This window comes from Furipterus horrens, unplaced genomic scaffold, assembly GCF_987537825.1.
Source record: "Furipterus horrens unplaced genomic scaffold, mFurHor1.1.pri manual_scaffold_10, whole genome shotgun sequence".
Classification (NCBI taxonomy): Eukaryota; Metazoa; Chordata; class Mammalia; order Chiroptera; family Furipteridae; genus Furipterus; species Furipterus horrens.
This window is the reverse complement of record NW_028327180.1, coordinates 41,797,904-41,804,358: the sequence shown is the minus strand read 5'-3', so window position 1 is coordinate 41,804,358 and position 6,455 is coordinate 41,797,904.

The following is a 6,455-nucleotide window of genomic DNA, read 5'->3' as shown; positions in this document are numbered from 1 at the left end:
TGGGGCCGTGGGAACAGCCCCTGCCGGTCCCTGTCCTCACTAGGAACCTTCTTAGAGAAGAGCCACTTGTAACAGCTTGGGGAGAAGGGCACCTTCTTCAACCTGGACTCCCTGAGTCTGAGTAGAGAGGGGTGGGGAAGTCAGAGAGGAATTTAGGGCAGCAGCTTCTGACTCACTACGTGCATGATCCCTGTGATGGGCACCTCATTACCTCTCAAGGAAAGCTTGCTAAATTAGTTAGCTGGAATTCTTAGAAAATTCTTTCAGATGTGGGCCCCGAACTGCACCTCCATCCACTTCCCTGTGGTCCTGGAACCACACAGACACAACCCCTTCTCCAAATATTTCAGTCCTCCTGTATTTATCAAGTGCCTGTCCCAGAAATGTGTGGACCTGGGGGCCACAGACCAAGAGCGATCACTGTAGTGTCACTGGAAACCCACAGGGTGCTGGGAGCTCAGAAGAGGCTCCTGGCCTAGCTGAGAGGGGTCAATCTGGTGAGCTTCCTGGAGGAGGTAGCATCTACCCTAAGTCTTGAAGGCTGAGTAAGATTTGGAGGTGAGAAAACATCTTCTTAACAACAACAACAAAAAAGTTCTAACTGGCTAGAATGGTGTGTTTGATGAGGGAAATTGGAGCTGCTGGGCCAGAGTAAAGAGATGCTGGAGCAGTGATTCAGGTGGGAGGGAAGTGACACCTTCATTTCTCAAACAGGATGAATCCAACTGTGTTTCATGTTGCCTGATTGCTTTTCCAGGAAGCAATTTACACCTCTACCTTCTAGATACACAAGTACCCATCTCACCACATCCTCGTTAGCACTGAGTTTTATCATTTTTTAAATCTTTGCTTTTTTCAGTCAGAAGAAAAAGAAGAGAACCACTACCTAATTGTGTAAATAAAAAACAAATGAGCCCTGGCTGGTGTGGCTTAGTGGGTTGAGCACAGGCCTGCGAACCAAAAGGTCACCAGTTCGATTCCTGGTCAGGACACATGCCTGGGCTGTGGACCAGGTTACTGGTTGGGGGCATGCAAGAGGCAGCCAATTGGTGTTTCTCTTGCACATTGATGTTTCTCTCCCTCTCTTTCTCTCCTTCCCCCTTCTCTCTAAAAATAAATAAATAAAATCTTTAAAAACAAATGAGTATTTCTCTTACAAAGGATGAGGGTGAACAATATTTTCTGATATGCATTGGCCACACAAATGCCACCTCTTGCCCATGAATATTTGAAAGTCTTACACCCAGTGAAAAGTTTGTGGTCATTTCTAGTTCCTCTGTTAGCATGGAGCACAGGGAAAGGTTGTGGCTGCCCTCCCCACCATGTGGGTGGGGAATTTGTAAGGCAGCTTACACACTATTTCTCTCTTTTTGAAAATTTTAATTTTATTCAATTACAATTGACATTTGATATGATACCATGTAGTTTCAGGTGTCCAGCATAGTAGTTAGAAATTTATATAACTTACGAAGTGATCTCCTGGCACTATACAGAGTTATTACAACACTATTGACTATATTTCTGGTGTTATACTTTATATCCCCATGACTATTTTGTAACTATTAATTGTACTTCTTAATTACTTCACATTTTACACCCAGGCCCCCAATCTCCTCCCGTGTTCTCTATATTTATTAGATATCAACCATCCATCCGTGTGTTTGTTATACCTATGAGTCTGTTTCTGCTTTGTTTTTATTTTTATAATTTATTTATTTATTTGTTTGTTAGTTTTGTTTATTAATTTATTTATTTTTAGAGAGAGGGAAAAGGAGAAAGAGAGGGAGAGAAACATCATTGTGTGGTTGTCTCTCACTCGTGCCCCCAACTGGGGACCTGACGTGCAACCTAGTCATGTGCCCTGACAGGGAATCGAACCAGTGACACTTGGCTCGCAGGCTGACGCTCAATCCACTGAGCCACAGCAGCCAGGGCTCTGCTTTGTTTTAAAATTTATTTTGTTTTTTAGATTCCACAAGTAAGTGAAATTATATGATATTTGTCTTTGGATGACCTATTTAACTTAGCATAATATCCTCTAGGTTCACCTATGTTGTTGCAAATAGTAATACTTCATTCTTTTTTTTTTTTATTGTTGACACTTATAGTTATCCCCCATCTTCCCATACTTTGCCCCCCTTCACTCAGTCCCCATCCCCTCCCCCTGGCTTCCACCACACTGTTGTCTATGTTCTTTGGCTAATCTCTCTGACTTCTGTTATCCAGTCCCTCCCATCTCCCTCCCCTCTGAGGTCTGTCAGTCTATTCCATGTTTCCATGCCTACTGGTTCTGTTTCATTTATTAGTTTATTTTGTTCATTAGATGCCACATATAATTGGAAATATATGGTATTTTCTTTCTACTGCTCTCTTTTTATGGCCAAGTAATATTCCATTATATATATCTACCACATCTTCTTTAGCAAGCCATCTATTGATGGACACTTAGGTTGCTTCCATATATAGGCTATTGTAAACAATGCTGCAATAAACAAAAAATGCATATATCTTTTCAAATTAGTGTTTTGGATTTCTTCAGTTAAATATCCAGAAGTGGAATTGCTGGGTCATAATGTTACTTTATTTTTACTTTTTTGAGGAAATTCCATAGTGTTTTCCATAGTAGCTTCACCAATTTGCAATTCCACAACACTGCATTAATTCAGCAATACATTAACATGCCAAATTCAGCAATACATTAAAAAGATCATATGCCACAACAAAGAGAAACAAAGTTTAGGTCACTATTTGTGAAATCAATTAATGTGATATAGCACATAGACAAAATATAAAATATTGGGTTGGCTGAAAAGCTCATTTAGTTTTTTCTGTACAATGGCTTAGTAGTGCCTAGTTGTCTTCACCTTCATTCAAAACAATTTTGTTAGACTGTATTTTGACAGCTGTCATACCAGCATGCATTAAAAAGAATACTTATAAAAATTGGTGAATTTTTGTGCAGTCATTTTAATACTGAAGATGAAAGAAGATATGCAAGATTTCCTGGCATATTATGCTTTAATATTTCAAGAAAGGTAAAAATGCAACTGAAATGCAAAAAAAGATTTGTTCAGTGTATGGAAAAGGTGCCGTGACTGATTGAACGTGTCAAAAGTGGCTTGAGAAGTTTCTTGGTACTACTGACATTTTAACCAAATAATTCTTTGTTGTGGGGCTGCCTTATGCATTGGAAAATGTTTAGCAGCACCCCTGGCCTTTACCCACTAGAAGCCAATAGCGGGAGATAGCTGACATACTCAAAATATCCAAATCAATAAAGTTATTGGTGAAATGAAAGCTATGTCTTTTATTTTATGGAAAAAAACTAAATGGACCTTTTGGCGAACCCAATAAAAATCATGTGATTATATCAACAGATGCAGAAAAAGCATTTAAGAAAATTCACCCATTTATGGTAAAAACTCTCAGCAAAGTGAGAATAGAAGGAATATACCTCAACACAATTAAGGCCATATATGACAAACACACAGCTGACATCATACTCGATATGGAAAATCTAAAAGCATTTTCCTTAAATTGGGAACTGCACAAGGATGTCCACTTTTATCACTTTTATTATAGTATTAGAAGTCCTAGTCACAGCAATCAGACAAGAAGAAGAAATAAAAGCCATCTAAATTGGAGAGGAAGAAGTAAAACTGGCATTATTTGTAGATGACATAATACTGTATGTAGAGAGCTTGAAAGATTCCACCAAAAACTATTAGAAATGATAAATAAATTTTGTAAAGTAGTAGGATAACAAAATTAATATTCAGGAATTAGTTAAATTTTTATACACCAATAAGAAACTACCAGAAAGAGAAAATTTTAAAAATCCCATTTACAATTGCATAAAAAATACCTAGGAATAAATTTAAGTGAGGAAAAAGACCGGTGCTCAGAAAATTACAAAACATTGAAGGAAGAAATTGAAGAACTTGAAAACAAATGGAAACATATACCATGCTCTTGTATAGGTAGAATTAATATTGTTAAAATGTCCATATTACTCAAAGAAATCTATAGAATCAATGTAGTCCTTATCAAAATATCCGTGAAATTTTTAACAGAACTAGGAAAAAATAATACTAAAATTTATATGGAACCACAAAAAAACATGAATAGCTACAGAAATCTTGATAAAGAAGATCAAGAAGGTATCATGCTATCTGATATCAAGCTATACTACAAGGCTACAGTAAACAAAACTGCATTCTATTGTCATACAAACAGACACATAGATCAATAGAACAGAATAAAGAGGCCAGAAATAAACTCATGCCTGTATGGAAAATTAATCTATGACAAGCAGGCAAGAATATTCAAATGGGTTCAGTCTCTCCAAAAAATGGTGTTGGGAAAACTGGACAGATACATGCCAAAAAATGAAACTAGACCATGTTCTTATACCATATATAAGGATAAACTAAAAATGAATTAACAACTTAAATGTAAGGCCTGAAACCATAAAATTCTCAGAAGAAAACTTAGAACTTAAGCAGTAAACTCTTTGACATTTCTCTTAGTAATATAACTTTTGGACATATCTCTGCAGGCAAGATAAACAAAAAATAAATAAATAAACAAATGGGACTACACCAAACTAAAGAGTTTTTACACAACAAAGAAAATCATCAACAAAACGAAAAGACAACCTACCAAAGAGAAGAAAATATTCGCCAATAATACATCCAATAAGGGGTTAATATCCAAAACATAAAGAACTCATACAACTCAACACCAGAAAAAAACAAAAAACAAACCAATTTAAAAATGGGCATAGGATCTGAATAGACACTTCTCCAAAGAGAACATACAGATAGCCAATAGACTATTGGGGGTGCAGGGAGCCTCAATTATCCCCATATGTGACCCCTACTCCTAATTATGGGGTCTGTAGACTCAAACAGGTGGGGGGATAAAAGAGAGAATAGTCCCCTTTGGGTGGCCTCCATGGGTGTTGGGCCTGGGGTCTGATACAGGCCCCACATCTCCCCTTCTCCCTGTTGCTGAGCAGGTGCTGGGGGCAGCCCAGTCTCCCCTCCCCCATCACACTGTAAGTTCTGAGAAATCCTACCTGTGGTTTGGTCTGGCCCCTCCCCCGCCCTCTTGCTGGGCTGTCCTGGCCACTGTCTTCCTGTATTGGGGCCTGGGTAGGAAAAGGTTAGGACCTGCCAATTGCCAACCAAGTCCCCAGACACAGGGGAGAGGGCTCTGCACTGCTTCTGAGACCTTCTATTGGCTTTTCTTGGCCTCAGTTTCCCCTTCTGTAAGTGGAGATAATCATAGTCCATGCAGGCAGATGGCTAGAGCAGGGCCTGGCAGGTAGGAAGGGCCTGATTCATGCTGGCTGCTATTTTCACCCACTTCCTGCATCTTGTTTTCCTTGCTCCAGCCTCTTTTACCTTTGCTGTGGCCCCACCCAGAAAGCCCTCGCTCCTGTTACCAGTCAAACCCTGGATTCGTTCAGATCCCAGTTCCTCCAGATACAGGGGAGAAAGTGGGGCCAGCCGGGTGTGGGAGGCAGGGAACCTGGGTTTGAATCTCAGCTCTGGTCCAGACACCCTGGATGGCCTCAGACAGGGCATTGTGGGACTCTGTGCCTCAGTTTCCCCAGGCAGGCTCTGACGCTGTGTGGGTCTAAGCCTTCCTGATGAATGGGCATCCTGTGGGCTCCCAACCCACACACTACACCCCAAGCTTACTCTCTGCATCTGACCCCTTCCCTAGTTGTTCTTGCAACGAACCATGAAACTCTTGGATGGGTGGAAAAAATAGGTTTATAGTTGTTTGTATGGAAAATAATACAATAATTAATAAATAATAATGCAAGGATAAACTGTGTTTCATGTACTTTTGCCCAACCCTGCATTGATTATTAGGAGTTGGATAGCCAGCTATGGAGCCTGGCAGGCCCCAATATCTGCAGAGGGAGTTAGCAAGCTCCAGACCCAGAGAGAGCTGAAGTCTCAGCTGAAGTCCAAGGACCGGAAAGGGGACAACGGGCCAGTCAGAGAGCTGTCAGGGAGATGAAATGCTCCCTTACTCAGGGGAGGGTCAGCATCTTTGTTCTATGCAGGTCTTCAGCTGGCTGGATGAGACCCACCCACATTAGCGAGGACAATCCGCTTGACCCAGTCTACTGATTTAAATGTTCATGTCATTCATAAACACCTTCACAGACACAACCAGAATAATGTCTGACCGAGGACCTGAGACCCTGTGGCTTGGCAAAGCTGACACATAAAATGAACCGTCAGAACTTCCAGCCAAGATGGAGGCCTACACTGACACACTCCATCTCCCTCCACAGCTAAGAAGGAATACAACTACCACTAAACCAGAAATAACCAGAAGTTCCAGAAAATAAATGGAAGTCCATCGTATGAAGTTATAAACAAGTGGTGCTCGTCCAGACGGGTAGGAGGGGTGAAGCCGGGGCACAGAGGTCA